This window comes from Dipodomys spectabilis, unplaced genomic scaffold, assembly GCF_019054845.1.
Source record: "Dipodomys spectabilis isolate Male_0828 unplaced genomic scaffold, ASM1905484v1 ptg000198l, whole genome shotgun sequence".
Taxonomy (NCBI): Eukaryota; Metazoa; Chordata; class Mammalia; order Rodentia; family Heteromyidae; genus Dipodomys; species Dipodomys spectabilis.
In genome coordinates this window covers 644081-668951 of record NW_024870875.1, presented here as the reverse complement: position 1 = coordinate 668951, position 24871 = coordinate 644081, and the positions used below count along the sequence as shown (strand labels likewise).

The window sequence follows — 24871 nt, the reverse complement described above, 5'->3', positions numbered from 1 at the left end:
CATAGGTAGGTAGCTCTCTATTCAGTTCTGTGAGCAATTTCCATAGTGTTTTCCAAAGTGATTGAACAAGATTACATTCAACCAACAGCGTAATAGAGTTTCCTTTAGTACACATCCCTATCAGTATCTGTGATTGTTCGTTTTTTCATAATGACATTTTAAGAGGGGTGAGATGAATCTCAGGTTTGTTTGGATTTGTATTTTTTTTGGAGAGAGATGTGTCTATTTTTCATTCTTACTTCTTTTTCTAAAAAGTTATCTTTAAGTCTTTATCCCATATATTAATTGGGTTCTTTTTTATTTGAGGGTTTATTTTTGTTGGGTTTAACTTTTTGATCTCTAAATATGGGTGAGTTATGAAAACACTTGTCTAATGCTTAATTAGTAAAAATATTCTTCCATTCTGTTCTCTTTCTATATATCCTGCTAACTTTTTCCATTGCCATGTAGAAACTCTTCAGTATGATGCGATTCTATTGATCCAGAAAGAATGATATTACACCACTCATAAGGAAATGGAAAGACTTGGAACAAACTTATATTAATTGAAGAAAGACAGACTCAAAGAAATATAGGTTGCCTAATTTCCCTCATTTGTTGTAGTAGAACGTGCCTCTAATTCTACAAGTAAACACAGTTGGATGGTAAAAGAGAAATCATTATACTTGGACATGATAAATTTTATGGGATTGTAAACATTTATACAGTGAGATCAAAGGAGGATCACAAAGGATCAATAGCTGTACGAATATTATCATATAAAATAATGTTCATTAAAATAATCTCCAAGAAATGATTATGAGAGTTTGTTTATTATTTTGCATTTTTCTTCAGTGTTCTGATGCCATTTTTTTAAATTTCTGCACCTTTGGTCTTATATGTACGTTTGGATAGGGCAAGGGGGAATACAGAAATGGTGGGACAAAGGCTTAAATGCAGCAGTGCTACTCAATAGACACTACATTGCAAATGAAATATACAACTTATGCGAGAGGGAGGTTGAAAGGGAAAAACTGGGAGAACATGAGTGAAGGGGTGACACTGTTCAAAAAGAAATGTGCTCATTATCTGACTTATGGAATTGTAACCCTTCTGTACATCATCTTTACAAATTAAAAATGGACCTCATAAACAGGCTGGAGGAGCTATACTGAATTAGATAAAATTGGCTTTAAAATAAAAGTGGTATGAAAGTAAAAAGAGACAAAGAAGGACATTAAATATTGACAAAGAAAACTCTCCATCAGAGGGATGTAACAATTTTAAATATCAATGTCCTGAATCCTAGAGCTCACAAATTCATTAAAGAAATATTGCTTACACTAAAAACATGCATACATCCAAATAAATTGTTGGTTGCTTGAACAAATCATTCTTAACTCTGGACAGGCCATCCAGGTAAAAATTTTGCAAAACTCTTTAGAGCTAAATAACTGTTTTGACAAGTTATACCTAACAGATATCTACAGAGTATTTCACCTACTAGTGTCATAATATATATTCCACTCAGCAGCCCATGGAATGTACTTCAAAGTAGATCATTTCTTAGGTCACAAGGAAAATCTTTCAATATTGAAAAATAAAAATGAAATTACTCTTCGTATCCTGTCAGACCATGATGGGACCAAATTAGATCTTGACATCAAATGGCATCACATAAGATTCTGAAACTCATAGAGACTGAATAACACATTGCTAAATCATCAGTGAGTCACAGAAGTGATAAGCAGGGAAGTTCCAACGTTTATGGAATTCAGTGGAAGTGAACACACAAAATACTACCTCCTCTGGGAAATAGCAGCAGCACAGACAATATTCAGAGGAATATTTATAGCTTTGAGTATGTACATCAACAAATTAGACCAATTTTTTAAATTTTTTATTGTAAAGATAGTATACAGAAGACTAAAGTTACAGGAGTAAGGTAATGAGTACACTTCCTATTGAGCATTGTTACCCCCTCCATTGTTTTCCCCCTACCATCCCTTCCCTCCCTACCTTCCCCGAGGTTCTTTTTTTTAAATTGTGATTAAGTGATTACATAATTTCCCAAATTTCACAGTATTGTGAAATAATGGTTCTCATTTAAATTCACAAGTTCATTCTAACTTTCCTGGAGCAAATTGTCTATTACTGTCTATAACATATAACGGTGTACACATATACAACATACATTTCATCAGCAGCATGGGGATATTTAGTAGTGGTTTGACCAGATGAGTGGGAGTTCTTTGTTTCTTAAGTCCTGTTAATTTTGTCGTAACACCTAACATTTTGGATTTAGCATCCACTTATCAGTGAGACCCATGTACCGTTTGTCTCTTTGCTCTTGGCTTACCTCGCTCAACATGATTCCTTCTAGCTCCATCCATTTCCCTGCAAATGCCATTATTTTGTCATTTCTAATGGCTGCATAATATTCCATTGTGTATAGATACCACAATGTTTTTATCCATTCATATGTGGTGGGGCATCTGGATTGTTTCCATATCCTAGCTATTGTGAACAGTGCTGCAATAAACATGGAGGTGCACGTGTCTTTGTATATTGGTTCCTGTTGTTCAGGGTAGATGCCTAGAAGTGGTATGACTGGGTCGAAAGGGAGGTCAATCTTTAGCTTTCTAAGGACCCTCCAGATTGCTTTCCAAAGTGGTTGTATAAGTGTACATTCCCACCAGCAGTGTAATACGGTTCCTCTTTCTCCACATCCCCTCGAGCATTTGTCGCTGGCTGATTTGTGGATGTGAGACATTCTGACTGGGATAAGGTGGTATCTCAGGGTTGTTTTATTTGCATTTCCTTCACCACCAGGAATGATGAACATTTCCTCATATGTTTCTTTGCCATTTTTAATTCTTCATCTAAGAAGTCCCTCTTTAGTTCCCTTGCCCATTTAGTAATTGGTTTGTTAGGTTTGGGAGGGATTAGTTTCTTGATTTAGCTGTATATACAGGATGTTAACACCTTGTCTGATATATTGCTGGTAAATATTTTTTCCCAATTAGTTGGTTGTCTTTCTAGCTTGGTTGCGATAGATTTAGCTGTGCAGACGCTTTTTATTTTAAGGTAGTCCCATTTGTCGAGTCTCTCTCCAATTTGTTGTGACCCTGGGCCTCTGTTCAGGAAGTTCTTTCCTGTGCCTTTTAGTTCAAGTTTCTCTCCTACTCTGGCCTGCAGTAGTTTCAGAGATTCAGGTTTAATGTTAAGGTCTTTAATCCATTTTGAGTTGATGTTGGTGCATGATGATAGACTTGGGTCCACTTTTAGTTTTCTGCATGTGGCCGCCCAATTTTCCCAGCACCAGTGGTTGAAGAGGCTGTGTTTCTTCCATTGTATGTCTTTGGCTCTTTGGTCGAATATCAGCTGGCTGTAGGCCTGTGGATTTATTTCTGGATCTTCTATTCTGTTCCATTGGTCTTCGGGTCTGTTTTGTGCCAGTTCCATGCTGTCTTTGTTATTATAGCTCTGTAGTAGAGTTTGAAGTTCGGCATGGATACCCCTCCCATGTTGTCTTTATTCCCTAGAATTGTTTTGGCAATTCTAGGTGTTTTGTTGTTCCATATGACTTTTTGGACTTTCTGTATTTCAGTGATGTACGTCATTGGGATTTTAATAGGAATTGCATTGAATTTGTATATTAATTTTGGAAGTATTACCATCTTTACTATGTTAAGTCGGCCTATCCAAAAGAATGGGAGGTCTTTCCATTTCCTAGTGTCTTCTGCAATTTCTTTCTTTAACTTTTTATATTTTTCATTAAATAGTTCTTTTACATCATTGGTTAGGTTAATTCCTAAATATTTTAGTTTTTGGGAGGTTATTGTGAATGGGGTTGCTCCCTTTATTTCCCTCTCTTCTTGTACATTGTCAGTGTACAGGAAGGCAACTGATTTTTGTGGGTTTATTTTGTATCCTGCTACTTTGCCGAAGTGATTTATGATTTCTAAGAGTTTGGGGATGGAGTTTTTGGGATTGTGAAGGTATAGTATCATGTTGTCTGCAAAAAAGGATAGTTTAACTTCTTCTTTCCCTATGCGGATCCCTTTAATGTCTTTTTCTTGCCTTATTTCCTTTGCTAAGGGTTCCAGGACTATATTGAAGAGGAATGGAGATAGTGGACATCCTTGCCTTGTTCCTGAATTTCCCTTTGGCTTAATTTCAGTGATTTTTCCATATCTGTCATTTTTTGGTCCAGCTGGTGTATTCTGTCTTCTGTATCTGACACTCTACCTTCCATTTCGTTCACACTGTTGACCATGGCTTCTATTGAGGTTTGCATGGAGGAAATGGATTCCTTTATGGATTCCATGTTGGTTCTCAAAGTACTGATCTCACCTCTCAATGAGGTATGTATTACCTCTAATTTGGCATTTATCTCACTTCTTACTGAGGTTTGTGCAGCTTCTATTTTTGCATGCATCTCCTGTTTGATATCCTGTATCTCTTTTGATTTAAGAACAATCTTAAATAAGCACTAATGATGCACCACTAAGTCTTTGACAAATCAGGAAAAACAAAACCAAAAACCAGTAGACAGAAATAATACAAATTAGATTATAGGAATAAATGAGTCAGTCTCAAAAAAATACAATCATAATTGACTTTTATCTACTAGTAGCGCAATAATTCGCCCAATAAATGTCAATGTAGCTATTTTCAGAGATAGACTCAACCAGCTCAAACCAGTGAACAAAACAAACTTTTAGGATTCTAAGAAACAACATTTTGTTTGCCTTTTTAACAGAAATTTACTCTGTTGTTCTTATTAAGGTGATTTATAGATAGATTACAATTACAAGGGTCAGGTAATGAGAACATTTCCTTTTGTGAAATGTCTTCAGTTCCCTCACTTGTTCCCAGTCCCACCCTCCTGTCCCCACCCATGTGTTAAATAGTTCACTTTCATCAATGTTCAATGACCTCCAATGCTGCTATTTTTCACTCTTTTTCCTAAAGCTCTGTGCCCACCCCTCACTTTCCTGAAGACATACAATGAATATACCAGGCATAAGGTAAAAAAGACAGAATTTTCACAAACTATCAAAAACAACAAACACAAAACAAAAAAGAAGTTTTCTGTTTCCGTATCTCATAGTTCGTTTGAGTATGTATATCTTGTTATATAAATCTAATTGTTTCTTATCATGAAGTCAATTCAGGGATTAAGATGTGATAACATAATTTTGCTTTCTATTTAATGATGCTTTTTATTTTAAAATTAATTTTGTAAGTAACACAATTCAAGTCCTAGTGAAATTTGAAAGTTCAGATTTAAATGTTCCAAATGTCTAATATTTCCTTTTTGGCAACCAAAATGAAAAGCAGGCATGTATTATCTTCCAGAATGTCATTATTTCATGTGTAAAAAAATAAAATTAATGTAATGTTAATTCAGTGGAAATAAGGAATCACATACTTATGCAATGCATCAGTACCATAGATTATGACATTTATTAACAAAATTAATAAAAACTTGTTTTAAGTAGATTACTTAAGACATGAAGCAAGTGATAAAGTTCTTTTCTAAGTGAAGTTAGATAGAAATCACAGTCCAAAGATTCCAGAATTCTGTGTGCTTTATACATGTCAATTTACATATATGCTGGGCTCATCTCAACTTTATTTGAAGATAATTGAAAACAGGATTAGAATAAAAAAATCACACAAATGGTTAGCTCTATTTTGCGATTAAATAGGTCTGTTTTATATCTCTTTATTTTATTTGAAAAATCTGGAAAATTTAAGTAACATAAAAAATAATGAGAAATAAACACCCTTAGCTCTGTAAAAGACAATAATTAAAAAAAGAAATCAACATAGAAAAAACTGAAACTCATTTTGCACATGGTCTTTTTATATTTTGGTGCTTTGTTATTGTGGATTATGTGACTATCCCATGAATCTGGGCTCAAATCACAAGGGCTACAGGAAGAAAATTTCAAAATCTAGAGCAGCTAATACACCTATGCAATTTTTTGTAGGTTTCACTAAATTTGCAGCTGGAAATCAACTGTACAAAGGAAATAATTCTACTGCTTTGCAGGCAAGAATGTTATGAATAGCATACTGTTATCTTCTTAGATGAAATAAGAAGACCACACTTTAAAAGCTGACTAAATGATCAGCCCTTTGAATAACAGTGCCATTTTTAATGCACTCTAGATAATTCAAATCCTTCGTCCCTCCACAAGCATTCACAAATCATTGCCGAGGGGAATTTCCAGTTCTATTTGATATTTCAAATGGATTAGGAGTAACATAAACAATAATGCCAGTTGTTGAGAATATTTAATTTATAATAAGCAAACAAATCAGATTCAACTCCATAGCATAACCTTTAGGAAAAATGAATTAAGGTATATGGCATGGCCTTTGTAATTTAATTATAGACATTAGGGCAAAATGACAGAAACACTCTACAAGAAGGAAACAGAAGTCTTTGATAAGATATAGTAAAGATTACAAGTAATTTTACCTACAATTTCCATTATATGATCCCCTATTTTTTTCTGTTAATCAGAGACAAAAATATTTTAATTATGATATGAAAAATGCATCACCATGAATAAAAGAAATCAGGGAGTAGATGGCTCAAGTGCTGGTTGGTTCTGTTAAATATTCTCATTATTTTGAATGATCTGGTGTTTTTGTCTGTGTGGAATTATGAAAGTATTTTGTGTCTGGGCAGGAAAATTTGATTATTAGATCACTGCTGACACCCAATATCAGGAATCTAACCTGAGTCAAAGTGGTAAATATATATATATGCATGTGTGATTGTGTGTGTGCCTGCAAGTCTGTATTTAGAAGGAAGTATCTTATTTCCCTCAGGGTATATACATAATTCTATTAGTTATACTTTATTAATGAAAGCAGATAAAGATAATTAACATTTTGAGACATATGTTTATGTTCCTATGTTTGCATGAACAAACTAAAAAGTTATATTCTGGGTATGAGTTTTGTGGAAGGTCAGCTGAAAGTATAAATATTTTGAGAAAAATGTCAATGGCAATCATTTCAGTGTAGATCAATTTTAGACCACACTTGGAAGGATAGGTAATCATATATGAAAATGCAACATATATTGATTTTCAAAAGCTACACTATTTGAGAAATATTTAGGAAAACAAGTTAAATTATGGAAACATAAAAGTAATGTGATTATTTATTGCATACAGTTTTATATTATAGTTTCGTCAAGTAAAAATGCCATTTATTTCTACTGTATAGGAAGGAAAACACTAAATATTACAGTTTGTGCCATATTTCACATTGAGGAGCTTTGTCTATATCAATAAGTTTATTTCTTTTGTTTCTGCTTTCCTATTCATAATTCTGCTTCTCATAGTATTATTCGAAGGACTTTTTCTTTCTGCCAGTTTGGGGTTTCAACATACATCAGGCTCTCAGATTTTTGTTTTTTGTTTTGCTAACAGTAGTCAGTCTACTATTTGAACCATGGCCCAGCCCAGAAATTTTTGTAGTTAATTGGAGATAGAACCTCATGAACTTTTCTACCAGCCTGAAAGCCATTATTCCCCAAGTCTTGTACTTCTTAATCACTAGGATTATAGAGATGAGTCTTGGATCTGAAGAGTCAAAGACTTTTCGTGTCTTATAGCTTCCACATGTTTGCTAGTAATTGCAATAATAAACTACCACAGATTGGGTAGCATGAACATTGTAAATACATTGTCTCAGAGTTGGTGGAATTAGAACACCAAGATTAGAGTTAGCTTCTGATTCCTCTTTCCTTGGCATATTCAAGGCATTCTGCTTCTCTTGGAGTACACTTCAACTTAAATGCTACCTTTGAGATTCTGTTTCCATATGCAGTCACTTTGTAAGACAATGGGTGTTTTATCTTTAGTCTGATTTCAGTGGGACATAACATATTACTTAATACATAGAAGAAAATCTCTAATATGAAATTATTTGTTTGGGGCTTGGAAGTTATGGTTATACTTTTAAAAAATAGCAAGAGAGGTAAAGGTTTTATTAGAGCTTGTAAGACAAGTATGAAGTCTTGACCTTAGACATGCCACATTTAAATTCCCAGTACTACTGGAGGATTGAACTCAAGACCTATACTTGTGAAATGGCATCTCTACTACTACCATACCTACAAATTATAATTTTATTGCTTATTTTGAGGTAATACCACTATATGCCTGGGCCTGCTTGGACTGAGGTCCTCCTAACACAAGCATAAAACATTTTGCCTGGAACTGGAATCCTCTAAGCTCTTTTTTCCAAGTAGATAATATTATAGATTTGAGCCACTTTATCCAATAAAATTATACAATTTCAAAATTAACATATATAGCTAACCTTAATTTTTTTCCCTCTTTTGTTTAGTACTCTGAGTTGAAAACATTGGCTTTCTTGATATACATGGCTTTGTTTTGGATGGTATCCCACCACAATCAAAAAAGTCTCACAAAAGTTTATGTCAAGAATCATAGAAAAAGAAAGCTTCAGGTTGCAAAAACACTGATCTTTAAGTTATAATTGCAGTATTATTAATAGTGTTAGTCAATGATTGCTTAAGTATCATGAGGAAGGCAGAAATGTGAAAGATGTCAGGTCTCTGTAGAAATTTTGTAGTTGTCACTTCATGTTATCTTCCTACCTTAAAGGTTGTTTTATTAAAACCCTCTAGGTGTATATTGGTTGGATTGATTGGTAATCATCTCTGGAAATTAAGCTGATTTTAAAAGGCTGATGGTGCTAATGGTGTGGTAAATAAAGGAATGATCAGAATGAGCACAGATATTGTCACAGATTGAGCGGACCAGATTAATTGCTGAACAGCAAAAAAAAAAGCAAAGTTTCAAGTTTGAGGATCCACATTGGAACATATACAGATAGATAGATAGATAGATAGATACATATAAATATACATATACATACATACATGAAAAATTAAATCTCCAGTAGAATATAAAGAAACTTGGCGTGACAGGTATCAAACTGGTTGCAGGAAAGGTAGAGTAAAATATAGATAGTTTAGCATAGATTTTGCATATATTTTGTAAAGGATGAAAATTCTTCCTTCATTATATACTTTACAAATATCCTTATTATGTTTTAAGTTTTTTTTGTGAAAATACCATACAGAGGCGTTACAATTACAGGGACAATGTAATGAGTACATTTCTTATAAAGCATTGTTACCTCCTCCTTTCTATCCCTTTATCATCCCTTTCCATCTCCCCTTCCCGACCCTCTCTCCCATCTTGAGCCAAAGTTGTAAATTTCATTTTTCTACATAACATTTTGTACATCTCATCGTTGTACTGGGTCCACCTGTATCCCTATTTAAACAACTTAGTTTTTTCCTTTCCCTCCACAAATTATAACAACATCAAATACAGTGAAAAGTAGGTTAAGTTTTTTTTGTTTTTATATTGTAGTAGGAGCATCTATACAATGCTGAAAATTTGAATTACACAAAATATGCAACATGGGTAGGCACTGGTGGCTCAAAGGTTGAATGCTGAATAGATCTATCATATTTCTTGGATGGTTGTATGTTCTTTTTCTATAAAATCTATGCTGTCTTCTATCCTCAGGATTCAATATTCTGCGTGGTCTATTCTATTATCCAGATTTTCTACTTTTTTTTTCTTTTACTTGTAGTTGGTCGGCTTTTATGGCTTCAAATTCTTTGTTGGATCTTTGTTTTAGATCTTGTATGAAATTCTTTACTTCCTTAATTTGATGTTCAGTGTTTATTCTCAAATCACTTAGTTGATTGGTTATGGTTTCCTTGGACTTCCATTCCTTCTGTTGGGATCCATTCAGCATTCCCTTTGTGGACTCCCTGACTTCTTTCAGCTCTCTGTTTACGGATTCCATGAATGCCTCTAGTGATCTTTGTGTATTTTCATCCTGCTCTCTCAATTCTTGTATTACTCTTTGATTAGCTTCCTCACGTTCATGCAATTCCTGTACTTCTCTTTGACTGATCACAGCTTGCTCACACAATTCCTTTATTTCTCTTTGAGTGTTCTCAAGTTGCACATGCAATTCCTTTATCTATCTTTGAGTAGCTTCCTCACGCCTTGAGCTTCCTGTTTTGATCTTTCGTTTGCCTCAGCTCTCTCCCTCTCATGCTCACACAGAGTCCTTTGCAGGTTTTCAATCTTTTTACCATGTTTACCATTAGTGTTTATAGAGCTTTGGGGGAGCTCTCCTCTGGATTATTCATTATCTGTTCTCTCCACTGATTATCATGAGTTGGAGTTGAGATACCCGGACGTGCCATTTTTCTTGTGTTTTTTCCAGCTTATTCTGCCCATTTGGGATGAAAGTAACACCAGTTTGTGCTAGAAAACTACCTTAAGGCAAGCATCAACACAGTCTATATTTGCATAGTCAAAAGCCTGAGATAAAATCTAGTTCAACAGATATATTTTTCAACATCAAACAACTATGTATTAATAGTCTATGAACCACAAAGAAGAATTTGGCAAACCAGAAGTTATTAGTTTTAGCGAGAGATGTGGGTATAAATAAGAATAGAAGGATGTGGAAAGGTAGAGGGAGAGCTAACTTACTCCTAATGTCAAAGCAGAAAATAGGTTGGATAGAATGATAGTAGAGACTGGGGAAAAAAGAAAGAGAAAAAAAGACAAGAAAAAATTGTAAAACAAAAATTAAAAATTAAAAAATGAAACACTTAAATTATGCAAATTAAAAACGTAATATTCAGAGAAGGACTGGAATAGGATAAGAGAACGGAAGGGATAGAAAGGAGACGTGAAAAATTAAAAAAATTAAAATGCTTCAAATTTTATATAGGTATATAGAGGTAGTACGGCTATTAAGGAATTTAAGTCTAAGAGGTTTTGAATTCAGTAATAAATTTCTGGATTAAGTGTGTATACAATGGGGGATAAGGTCTAATAATCGACTACAGGTATATCTGATAATGAGCAGAAAAGCGATTAAATCATGCAAAGAAGAAGGAAAGTGAAAAGAAAGAAGAAAAAGTGAAAAGAATGAAACAGAAAAGAAAAAAGGATTAAAAGATCAGTAGAGCTAAACAAAAATAGAAAAAAAGCACACACACAAACATATACCCCTAAAATAAAAATTATAAGAGGAAGAAAAAAAAGTTAATAGAAAACAATTTTTTAAAGTTAAAAATTAAAAATGTTAAAAAAATTTTAATAAAAGGTAACAAAAAAGAGTTATTTGCTTTTTGGGGGTGAGATGGGAAGGTCCTGCATCTCCCTTGTGTCCATAACCAGTCTCTTGTTGGAGTCTCTGGTCTGCTTGTGGTGTTTGATTTTCCTGTAGCTTGGTTGTTTTCTTAAGTCAGTTTGTTTGAGGAGGCAGAAAAATGCTTTTATTTACCCAGGATTTTGTCATCCTCTTCCCAGGTTAGTTCAATGGGAAGGAGATCTCCTTTGAGTATCCCAAAACAGGGTGATGGCTGTTTCTTCTAGTTTAGAGATGCTGTAATGGGGCTAGGTTCTTGGTAGAGTTGAGGCCTTTCAGTAAACAGTAGCTTTTCCCTGAGGGGCTAGCTTCTGAAGCAGTCACAGAGCCCAGCCAGGAGCCATTCTCAGGGTTTATTGTTACTGAATTTCAATTGATTGTCTAGGCTGCTGTAGAGAGAAGCAGCCCCTTGCTCTGTTTATCCAGTGAAGAAAGCCACTCCTGGGGCTGGCGCAGGCAAGTGCTGGGTGAATTTTCCCTGCATAGAGCTGAGCCTGGCAGGTCAGGTTAGGTTCCTGTGACCTGCTAAATTACTTTTTGTTTTCATCCAAAGACTGAGTTGGAGCTAGCTGCTCATCGAGGCCTTTGCCAGTATCAGAGATGGAGATCTCCGGTAGTGGGCAGGGAGGGGTGGCCTTCCCTTCTCTGCTCCCTGAGAAGGAGTGAGGAAATCATGCTTCTACTCACACAGGAGTCTGGTTCCTGGGTGATCTCTGGTCTGCGATCTGAAGGATGAAGATGTCTGCTCCTTGTCAGTTCTTGCTGGTGTTGAGTAGAATCCTCTCACCTGCTGCATCTGACTCCTTTGTCGTAGACTCTCTGTGTTGCAGGTATGGCGCCTACAGCCGCAACTGCCCCCGCCACAGCTGCAACCACAGCTGCTGGCAAGTGCTCAGATTTGTCTCCTTGCCCGGTTTTTCCCTCTCTGGCCTAACTCTCTCTACTGTGCTGGCACACTTGGTGTGATTCTGCAGCTTAGGACTTTTCACTGGAGCACTAAAGCTGTTTTCTATGTGAGAGCTTGTTTAGCTTCCAGCTTCTCCTTCGATATCTTCCCTGAAGCATAAATTTAAATTTTAAATGATAAATTATTTTAAAATCGTTTCACTCGGGCACAGGTATGGATAGATAAGTGATGTGGGCAGAATCAGAATTATTCAGAAGGTTGTAAATGGATGCTTACCTAGTTTTCTCTCGGCTGGATCATAAAATACAGACTGTCCTAATTGGAAAAAGTTAGCCTTCCGAGGTTTTCTGCATATAAACACTCCATCAACATTTTATTAGAGGATTATTCAAGATTAGCTATATGTTGATTGATAATGACTGATCATGACAGAAAGTTGAGAGAAAACCATCTACATTTCAGTGAGGTTCTGATTTGTGCTTCACAAACTGTTATGAAAGCTCTACATGAGAATTCTAGCAGCTGCATTTTAAAAAGTCCTTGGGTTGTTACACTTTCTGATATTGTCTCAATTCAAGTACTTCTCCTTGGAGTTCCATACTATTCAATGATGCTGGATTAGCTCCTTGTTACAATTTGCAAACTGGTCTTTTTGATGAAATTTGTGCTTTTCGAAATTGCTCTCCAATTCCATCCTCAAACTGCATACAAAATTTATCTGAAAAAATTTGTATCTGTTGATTGTGCATACATATACTTTTAGTTTTCATTACAAATATAGAATGTAATAAAAATTCTCACAGCAATTATACTGCACTAGCTGGTGGGCAGATTCTAATGTAAATAATATACTGTGTTCATGTAGAGATTTAGAGTATCCAAAGTAATAAGCCTGTGGTCCTAAAACCAATACCTTACTTATATTGAGTGACAAATACAACTTATAAGTACAGAAGTTTTCCTTGTATGTTTTAATATATATTTTTATTATAAATACTGTACAGAGGGGTTACAGTTACATAAGTAAGGTAATGAGTACATTTCTTATTGAGCATTGTTACCCTCCCCTTTGTCTTTCCCCTACCATCCCTTCCCTTCACACCTCCCCACCTCCCCCATTCACCCATCCTCTGGTAATGTGTCTTGTATATTTCATTGTTACAATGGGTCAACCAGTAACCTTTCCTTATATCATAAATGAAAAAATGCTGGCTTGATTTATGCTGATTCTACTTGCGTAGACACCTCTAAAATCACTGGCCAAATCCAAGAGCACATAAATGAAATGCCATCATTTTTTTTTGTCAGTTGGTATAATTGTGTTCTACACATTTATTGACAGGTTACAAATTATTCTCAAACTTTAAAACATTAAAAATACTTTCTTTTTTTCTTATTTTCTTGGCCAGGAAATCAGCAAGACCTCAGTCAGCATTTCTCACATAGGAATTTTCACATGGGTCAGTTAAATATATATGTAGAGTCCAATTTTTTGAGGACTCACTCATCTGCCTACAAATTCATGCTGGTTGTTGGAAAAAGAGCTCAAGTAAGGATGCCATTTAAAACCTTATAACTTTACTCTTTACCAGGGTATTCTCCTGCTAAATTGGTGGTTGAAAGTGTCTACAAGACTAAGCAATCCTTGAGGAGCAGGGAGACACCATATGACATGCTTACTGAGGTTTCCAAGTGACTTGCTATCACTTGTACTGCATTTTGTAAGTCAAATCTCTCTAAAACTACCAGTTTTAAGAGATCAGAGGAGTGGTAAATGAACTCTTAGAGACAAATACATCTTCAACATATATTGTTTCTAGTATTCAGTTTAAGGCATATTCAACAACTGGTGAAACTTGTGTTGGCTGTAATTATGTGTCTTTCTCCATGTGTGCATGTATACGTGTGTATATGTATGTGTGTGAATAGTAACATACATGCGTACATTATGGCTTATATCATCATTTTTTCCTTGCTATCAAATAAAGTAAGGAATCCCTAAGTTTTAACAGAAACTGTATAGTTAAAGTCTTAACTCTTCACTCTGCTTCTTTACACAAAGACTTTGCAACTTCTCATTAATAAAGTTTCCATAATTAGTACTTAATGTCTGTTACCATAAATCTTAAATACTTTATAGAAAAGTTTTATACCTGCCAAATGGTCCTATTTTGGGCATATATAAGCAAAATCCCAAAATTAAGCATATTTAAAACCTTAAAACTTTTAACAAACCTAAACACTTGCTGCAATGTTCATTTTGACAGGTGCCTTGTATAGAATAATTGAATTCCTCCCCCTACACATCTCTTGAACTACAAATATCTGGAATTATTTTTTTTGGCATGTCTATCTTGATTTTATTCCTAAATGTGTGCTTATGTAAGAAATATATGATTCTAAAATTTCACAACAATTCTTTTGAACTTAATTTTGTTGAATTGTCTAGTTTAATAAAATCAATAAAAATTATACTTTATATAAAAGAAATGTTCTGTGCTCAATTTAGCATCACATACACTAACATTGGAATAATACAGAGAAGATTAGCATGCCCCCTGTGCAAGTATGTCATGAAAATTTGTGTAGTATTCCATATTTTTACAACAACAGATGCTGAAAGGTGTGTGGTCACAAGGGAATCGTACTGCATTCTTGGTGGGAGTGTAAACTTGTTCAAATACTTTGGAAAGCAGTATGGAGGTTCCTCAAAAGACTCTACATAAAACTCCCGTATGACACAGTAATCCCACTTTTGGGGATTTACCCAAATGATCATAAACAAGACCATACTAAAACTACCAGCACAACTATGTTGATTGCAACATTATTTATGATAGCTAAGATATGAATCCAAACCAAATGCCCCCATTAGATGAATGGATCAAGAAAATACGGTATATTTACACAATGGAATTCTATGCCTCCATCAGAAAGAATGACATCGCCCAATTTGTTAGGAAATGGAAAGACTTGGAAAAAAATTTATTGACTGAAGTAAGCCAAGTCCAAAGAAACATAGGTCCCATGATTTCCCTTAATTTCAATAACAAATGTACGTCTGGGATAAGCAGAAAAGTTCAAAAGATATGTGCATATAACCAGATAAAATGATGTTAAAGAAATTGAACCCCAAAATAGGGACACAAGTGGTTTTTTTTTCTTGCTATTGTTTCTCAGGTACTTATAATGTGTGATGTCAATTTTTTGTTTTTTTGTATGTTTCTCCCCACGATATAACCCCTGTTTTCTCTGTATTTGAAGTTGGTGCACTTACATCTTGTATGTATGCTTCTCTAATTTGGGGAGGGGAAGGGATAAAATGCTCAAATAGGGATACAGGTTGACCCATTGTAACAATGAGATGCACAAGACACTATGTTGAAAAATGAACTTTACAATTTAGGCGGAGGAAGGAAGGGGGAGGGGAGTGTCCTTGTGGAGGTGGGAGGGAAGGGATGGTATGGGAAATATAAAGGAGGAGGTAACAATGCTTGTTAGGAAATGTACTAGTTTCCTTGTTCTTGTAAATGTGACCCCTGTGCACAGTATTATTACAATAAAAAACATATAAAAATGTTCTGAGATGGAAGAGTTTATTTCCTGTATTTTACCCATATAATATCGTTAACAAAGAAATTAATGCAGAACACTGACATGATGGTAATTTGAATAAATGTGTGTGTGTGTGTGAGTAAGGCAGCGCTCAAGGAAACACGCGCGTGCATGTGAACACACGCCATGCATGTATATTGGCGTGCTCAGAGTTTAAAATCAGGGCTTCAAGGTCTTGCTAGGCCTTTCCTATCTAGATTGGTGAGCTACTATATAAGCTACATCTCAATTCCTGGCTCTTTGCTAGTTCATTAAACATTTTGAAAAATAATTTCATGAAGTTTTTTTTTTGGCCCTGATTGGCTCCCAAGTGTTATCCACAGAAATCAGACTCCAGAGCAAATATTCAGAGTAGATAGGATTATAGCTGTGACCAGCCAGCACAAGGCTTTTAGAACAATTTTAAAAAATAAAAGAAAATTTACTTCATGGGGGCCTGTTTTATCATCTCCTAATTTGAAAGCCTTTTGAAGTGAGTATATGTCAGTTTGGGGATTGTTAAAAGATAGTAAGTGATGATATTTAAAAATTTTAGTACTTTTTAAAAATGAAACTGGAACTGTGTGACAGAAGAAATTTGGCTGTCTTCGGACCTCAATTTGTAAGCTCAGCTCTGTGTATGATAACCCAATGTCACGAACACATTCTGTGTTGAAGACAAAATGTGATAGAAAACAATCACCAAGGGCAATATTTGCTATGCTATTATTTCTTGGACAAAATGAATATTGAATTGAGAGTGTAAGAGAATGGAGAGATTTTACCCACCTTTTTGGTATTGCTGAAAGACTTTTGGAAACTTTGACTCATTTCCTTCCTCACTGTGTGTGTCTTTGGGCCATGCACTTAGTGTCTTTAACTACAATTTTTCCCAACAGTACAATGGTAATAACATTAGCATTATAGCGAATGTTATCTTAAGAATTAAGAGAATAAGACTTGTGAAACACTTAACATAAACCTATGAATGAGCTTTGAGTTTAGCCAGCATTCTTTTTTAAATACCAAATAGAATATGATAAGTAATACAAAAACCATTACATGTAGTGTGAGCAACCAGAAGTAATATCTATTGACCATGCTCTGCTTCCAAGGAAGCCAGGTGGATAACTTCTCATGCTGTAAATCAAACTGGTTATCTTATGTCGTGATAGTGTAAAAGTATCAGGGACAGAACGATGAAGAAATGTTGTAGACAGAGGTGAAATCCATATGAAAATGTGCAAATCTGATAGAACATAAAAGTATCTGAGCAGTATATTGTTTTACATCATTTAAGTTACATCGCAAAGATAAGGAAGACCTGGAAGAATAAATTGTCTTTTTGATATTCTATCATAGGTCCTTAGAGGCATCAACACTTTCCTCATTCTTGTAGAGGCATCATCAGATGAGGGGAAATATATTTTTTGTTTGCTTCCTTCCATTTATTCTTCAGTTTGAAATCTGAACTACATGAAACTGAAAGAAACCAAGTGAAATTAGTCATGCAGCCTTTGGAAAGAACAAAGTAACATAAATAAATTATATATAGTCTTGTAAAAGGTCTAACTAAATTGAGTTATATAGTCTCAAGCCTCAACAGAAAATGATTTAAGCAATATCATGTTATTAAAAAAATTTTAAATGTTAAGAGCTGCTTAATTTTTTCCTTTCTACTACCTTGAATTAATTATTGATTTGCTATAGAGAGATTAAAGATGAGATTAACAAGAAACTTGATTAAAAATGGACAAAAATTCTGAATAGACATGTTTTCCAAAAAGCCCTGAAAATCTCCTGTGGATTTACAAATTTGTATTTAATAAAACGTCTATGTTGGCTGAATGCTTTGTGAGCAGAAGTCATTAGAGAAATGCAATTCAAAATTACTATAATACTACTTTGTAACTATTATAACTCTTAACAAAAATATCCAAGGACCCAGGTGTGGTGGTAAAGGCTGGTAATTCCAAGTGATTGGAGGTTGGAGTAAAAGGATTTGAGTCTAAGGCCAGTCTTGGGTACTGCACACAGTAAAAACCTACCCTTTAAAAAAACTCAAAAGGTAATAATGTTGGCTGGCGACACTGTGGAGAAAAGGAAATTTTCTATACTCTTAGTCAAAATACAGGTTAGTGTTCTCATTGTAGAAAGTAGTATGCAGTTTTCTAAAGAAATCCTGGGCTGGGAAGGTGGCTCAGTGGTAGAGCGCTTTCCTTGCATGCTTGAGGCCCTGGGTTCGATTCCTCAGCACCACATAAGCAAAAAGGAAAAAGCCGGAAGTGGCGCTGTGGCTCAAGTGGTAGAGCGCTAGCCTTGGGCTGAAGAGCTGAGGGAAAGCGCCCAGGCCCAGAGTTCAGGCCCCACTACCGGACCCCCCCCCCCAAAAAAAAAAAAAGAAATCCTAAGTTGAAATATCATCTGACCCACCAATCATGTGAATATTTCTCTCTGGGTAACTCATAAATATATCTGTAGTTCATTGTTATTCACATTATTCACAACAGCCAAGATATAAATCGAAGTCCAGTGTTCAACTACAAACTAATAAAGCAACTGTGGTACATGCACAAATATCTTTTTCTGTTGAAACCAAAGTAAATTTTTTTTATTATTTTCCTGTCTCTATGTGATTAACCTCCAAATAAGAAATCCAGATATATGATTTAATTTAGCCAATGCTATTTATTGAGTATAAGGACCTTCTACTCTCTACATTCTTCACACTAAGATCACTAAATATGATGAGTCTGAAATAATTAGTCTCTTTTTGACCTATGTTAATATTCTTTACAATGTGAGTGAAATGTTTAAAAAGTATCATTTGTTTTAGCTTAATTTCTCTGAAGAGACCATAAATGATATTATCAAAGCTTAAAAATGATTTTATTTAAAATTTAGAATTCAGGAAATGGTTTATATCATTCTGGTTACTGTAGCCCTCACTACAACCTCATGAGAAAATTTATATTGATGAAGCAAAAATCTGAGGTTAGACATTTATGAATAAAAAAATCATGTCATTCTGAATATGTAGAGCTACATAACAAACATAGAAAATTTAGCTTTTAAATACCTGAATATGCTAGTACATTTAATTGCAGGGTAAGTACTTATTCTGAAAGGAGATAAAATTGCACTTATTTTGAAATGTAAACCTAAGTATTTATTTCAATAAAAGACAATGTTTAAAATATCACTCATTCAAGAAACAAGATGTATAGTTAGTTGTTTTTCATGCCAATTATGTTCTCTAAACTTACTACAAATACTAGATTAGTAAACTTAATTCATTGCTTTGTAGGGAAATAGCAATTCCGTTTCTTAAAACTCATGACAAAAACTTTTTCTCAAACAATTGCTAAGTAAGTGTTTTATATTTTTTGTCAAGGAATTTTATTCGATAAAATTTTATTCATTAAGTTAACTAATTGGCAAACAATATAAATTATGCATGGACAAATTTATCTAACACGAGTTTGTTGTTTTTTTTTTTTTTTCAGAAGACAGATCATAGCTCTCTTAATGAACACTAGAAGGCAGTGTGCTCTTTATTAATTTTTAGTTATTGTGTTAATAGATATTAATTGTCAGAAGTGACAATTCCCTAATATATTTAACGTATTTGATTATACTCCCTCTATATCCTTCTCATTACTCCTTCCTCCAAAGGTATTCTGTTTTTCACATAAAATTACAACTTTATATATGCGCATATAAACTAATTTGGAAGATTTAAGCTAAACTGCAAGTTAATTCAAGATATACTTTGAATTAATAGGATGAATAAAAACCCAAATATTTTTTGTTAACTTTTGAATTGAGCTATCATTATTATTATGGTTATGGTTAGGATCCCAAACAGAATTAGAATTAGGATTAGAGAAATAGAAAATTTAGGTTCAACACAGGATGACCCATTGCAACAATGATACTCACATGACACTACGTTGAAAATAAAGTTTACACCAGGGGAGGGTGGGGTAAGGGCAGTGGGGAGGGATGGAATAGTGGGAGAACAAGAAAGAAGTGGGTAACAATGCTCAACAAGAAACGTACTCCTTACCTTACACATGTAACTAATCCCTCTTTAAAGCATCTTTTCAACAAAATAAAATTTTTAAAAAATAATGAACAATAAAACCTGACAAGAAATAGAAAAACACTTAAAATTTATGTTCAAAATGCAAGTAAAATTTAGACCTCTACGCTGAGCAAGAGTTGGGATAAATATGAAAAAGTGGCTTGTTATTAACATGATGATTCGGTTATATGTATGCTTAGGATTAGGCAAGGTGTGCCAGTTAGAGCGGATTAGGATGAGAAAAACATGTAAGACATTGTGTAAAACTGCCACATATTTTAAGAGGAATGAATGGCAAGAATGAATGAAACCAGTCTGTGTTACTTTAAACATTCAGATAAAATTTGGTTTAAAGTGTGAGGTACATTTTTGTTCCGGTTAGGTTTAGGGAAGGATAAGCTTTAAGGTAAATTTTAGTTTTCCAATAAGAAGTAGAAGCCAAAAAAAAATGTACGATTGAATAGAATCTAGACAATTTTCCTTACATTAGCCATTTGGTGTTAAATCAGAATGTGATTTGGATTAGGTTTCTGGTTAACCCGGTTTGAGGATAGAGTAAGAAATGGGTTAAACTAGTGGCTCGTGTCTATTATCCAAGGTACTCAGGAAGCTGTTTTTGAGGATCGCAGTTCAAAGGTAGCCCAGGCAGGAAATTTCATCGGACTTTTATCTCAAATTAACCACCATAAAACACAAAAGTGGTGCTGTGAGCTAAAGAACTCAGGGATCATGCCCTGGCCCAGAGTGCAAGCCCCACGACCGACAAAAAGAGAGAGAAAAAAAGAAATGTTAAATACTAAGTAAAGCTGAAACTTTTTTTAGGTTCTAGGAATTCAGGAAAAGCTGGGATAATGGAAGTACAATGTATTTCAAAATATCAGGGTTTGAGATCAGTGGGTATTGATCTCTGAACTTGAAGCTGATCCCTGCCATCCAATAACATCACATTCTTGTGAATATCACTAGCTGGCCTCATGAGGGGCTCAGCTCTCTGATGGCCTTGGGCTCCAACAATGCAATCATTTCTGTGCACAGACTGAAAACTATCATAGGTAATTTTGATTTATTCCATTCTATTCTCAGCTAAATTCTATGTTCAGGTTTGTATGTTTTATGATCTCTTAAATATTAATTACTATTTTCCTACATTCTCAAAAGTAACATATATGTCTTACTCTAAAATTCATTCAAACATGCAAAAAATATTAATGTAGTTGCTGTCCACCTATGGCTCATATTTTAAAACCTGGCTACTTTAGAGGTAAAAATCAGAGGATCCTGGTTTAAAGCAGCCTATGCAGAAAAATCTGAGATATTTCTCCAATTGAGAAACCAAAATCCAGAAGTGGAGATGTAGCTCTCATTGTAGAGTGTCAGATTTGAGCAAAAGGACTAAACAGGAATATTAGGTCTACTTCTGACTCCATTATTGACTCATGGAACAAACACACACACACAAACACATAATCTACATTCTCTTTGACTCCCCTTCTTGAGCAGTATTCAATGCCATTAACTTAATGCATGTTTTCTCCAAATTATTATGGTAGGGAATAAACTACATTTGCATTTATGATAATGCACTTTTTGTACTTTTTGTTTTGCAGTTTTTTTGTACTTATGTGAGAGAACAGTGTTTTGTGAAGACTAAACAGAAATCAATGTGTCAGTAAATCGGTAGGTGAGAGACTGAAAAATACAGATAATACCACTTGAAATTTTATTTCTCCAAATTTAAATATATATACATATACATGTTTTCGAATTTTCTGCCAAGATTTTATTTCCATTAAAATAATCTATTTTTTCCATTATATAAATTTAACATATTGTATGTCTCAGAGTAGATTTATATTTACAGAATTTCTTTCCTTGGAGACAAGATTCTGCAGTGTAAATCTGGCTTTCCGCAACTCCTACTTCTGTCTGGCATTACCATGTGGTAGTATAGTACCATGTCCAGCTATATTATTTACATTTTGTACATTAGAATATTAATATGAACAGCTTTAAGCCACATATCTTCATGAGTATGAATGAATTTCTTGCAAAAAATATTATAGAGTTACTGAGTGAAGCCAATTATGGTAGACATGCCTGTAATCACAGCACCCAGGAGGATTGTAAGCTTAAGAGCAACCTGAGCTACACAGCAAGTCCCTTTGAAAACAAAACAAAACAACAACAACTTGTGAGCTTGGAAGTGGGAAAGTATTGTTAAGTGGGGTGATAGGAACATACAAAATTGTGTGTGTTTGTGTATGTGTTTTTGTGGTGTGTGTGTGTGTGTGTGTGTGTGTGTGTGTGTGTGTGTGTGTGTGTGTGTGTGTGTGTGTGTGTGTGTGTGCGTGTGTGCTTGTGCTGGTACTAGGGTTTGAACTCAGGGCCTGGACACTGTTCCTGAGATTTTTGCTTTCTACAACTTGAACCAAACTCCACCTCAAGCTTTTTTAGAGGTCAATGGAGATGAGTCTGATCCATTTTCCTGTTCTGGCTTAGAACCTTGATCCTCTTTTCTCAGCATGAGAAAACAGCCATGAGTCTGTATAGTTGCTGTTTTACTGTTAAGTAATATAGTAAACATCAGGCCAGTTTATCCTCCTTCCAGCAGCTTTTGAGTGTTTCACACACACCTAAGATAAAACTCACTCCAGGTTTGATGACATCCAGATCTCATAATGTGAGATTTGTATTGTTATGCTCACTTTAACTATGAAGACTTTGAGCCCCAGAGAGTTTAGTTAATTTTGAGTCCTTATCTCGTATACAGTGGAGCCTGTATTCAAGTTTGACTAGGTCTATTTATTTCAGAAAACATGGAGTCATCGTCTGTTCTAGTCAACACGTGTTCTAGCAAGTACTGCTCTTTAAAAGCACAGTTCTGTGTCAGATAGCTTATTTTGCTCTCTCTTTAACTGTTTGCACCCCTTTTCATAAGCTAGGGAAAGCACACATGATGAGAAGAGCCACTTTTGAAGGGGAAATTGATAATGGGTTTTGAACTTGGTATCACATACATATTAGTCAGATCTTCCATTTGAGTTATGCCTCCAGAACTATATTTCTGTTTTTTTCTTTGTATTATAATTACAAATATGTGTACACAGAGTTTATAGTCATATAAGTCAGGTATGGATATATTTCTTTTTTGAAATATCACCCCTTCCCTTGCTCTCTCAATTTTTCTCTCTCACTGGTTTGGTTTTATTAACTTCCACCTCCTCCTTCTCCTCCTCCTCCTTCTCCTCCTCCTCCTCTTCCTCCTCCTCCTCTTCCTCCTCCTCCTCTTCCTCCTCCTCCTCCTCCTCCTCCTTCTTCTTCTTCTTCTTCTTATTTTTCTTCTCCTCCTTCTTCTTATCATTATTTTGCTGTAGAGGAGATAGTTTCATACGTGTGGTAATGACTACATTTCCTTTGTATATGTTTTTGTTTCAGTCAGTAATCAGTCTTGAACCAAGGGCCTGAGCACTGTCTCTGAGATCTTTTGCTGAAGAATAGCACTCATATTGAGCCACAGCTCTACTTCCCTGAGTGCATTTTTCTTTGGATTATGTTACCCTTTCCCTTCATCTCTTCATTTTCCCGTCTTTCCCCACAAACAAGTTGCATAAGTCATTTTCAATATAGTACCAATTGAATACCACTGTTGAACATGTTCATCATGTCTCTCTTTTAAAATGACCCCTTTAACTTCTCAAAGAGAGATAAATGAATAAACATGACAAAAATGAAAGAAAACAAAGAAAAATATCATCTTGTTTGTTTCCTGGTCACTGGCTATTTTTGAGATAAAATGTGTTTGTGTGTGTATGTGTGTGCATGTGTGTGTGTGTGTGTGTGTGTGTGTGTGTGTGTGTGTGTGTGTAAATACTTGGGCTCGAAATCGAAGAGATGACTTTTAGCTTTTTTTTCAAGGGTAACTGTGTGTGTGTGTGTGTGTGTGTGTGTGTGTGTGTGTGTGTGTGAATAATGGAGCTTGAACTTAGGGAGCTGACCTTTAGTTTTTTAACTCAAGGGTAGCCGAGTACGACTTGAGCCAACCTTTACTTCTTGATTTTGAATAGTTAATTGGAGATCAAAATTTCACAGATTTTTCTAACCTGGTCTAGCTATAATCCACTTTCCTCAGATCACAGCTAGAGTTACAAGTGTGTACCACTGGCCGTGATTGGCTTACATTCTTTTTGTTAAGTACTTGAAATGTAAAAGACAGTTGCAACCACAGTAAAAAAGAAATCCATTTAACTTTCCCAGATTCATTAACAGAATATACAGAATTCTAGGTACCAGAATCACAGATGGGAATTGCCATGGATAAAACCCTAGGAGAAGAAAAATAACATAAAGTAAGAAGAATGAACTATCTGCAGTACATTGGTAACATCAAGCTTGACAACTAAACAAAAGAAGACCTGCGTTTCTATGTATTGGCATTCATTTCAATTAGCATCATTTCGTATGGTCATGTATATATTCATAACTTCTGTGCTACTATAATCCACTTTCAGGAGTAATAGGCCAATGCTACTCATTGCAAGTGAGGGAAATCCTAGAGCTCATGTTTCTTTGGGCCTGGCTTGATTAACTTAGTATGATTTCTTCCAAGTCTTTTCATTTTCTTACAAAAGGGACTACGCCACTCTTTCTGATAGAAGCATAAAATTACATTCTGTAAATATACCATATTTTCTTGATCCATTCATCTATTGAGGGGCAACTGGGTTGGCTCCATATCTTAGCTATGGTAAACAATGCTGCAATGAACATAGTTGTTCTGGTAGCTTATTGTGCCCTAGTTTGAGATCATTTGGATAACTGTGAGGAGTGGGATTGCTAGATCTTAAGGGAGTTCTATGTTTAGTCTTTTGAGGAACCTCCATACTGCCTTCAGAGTGGTTGAACCAGCTTACATTCCTACCATCAGTGTGATAGGGTTCTCATTTAGGCATATCCACCCCAGCATTTGTTATTATTTGTTTTCTTGATAGTGGACATTCTAACTGTGGTGAATGGGATCTAAATGTGGTTTTGGTTTTGATTTGCATTTCTTT

General features: G+C 35.0%; 1 non-coding gene across 1 annotated transcript; it reads left to right on the top strand.

The window, feature by feature from the left end:
* Positions 1-14635: 14635 nt before the first annotated feature.
* LOC122121918 lies at positions 14636-14742 on the top strand. The gene has a single exon (XR_006150062.1). It is a non-coding gene; the product is annotated as a U6 spliceosomal RNA (small nuclear RNA).
* The last annotated feature ends 10129 nt before the right edge of the window (positions 14743-24871 follow it).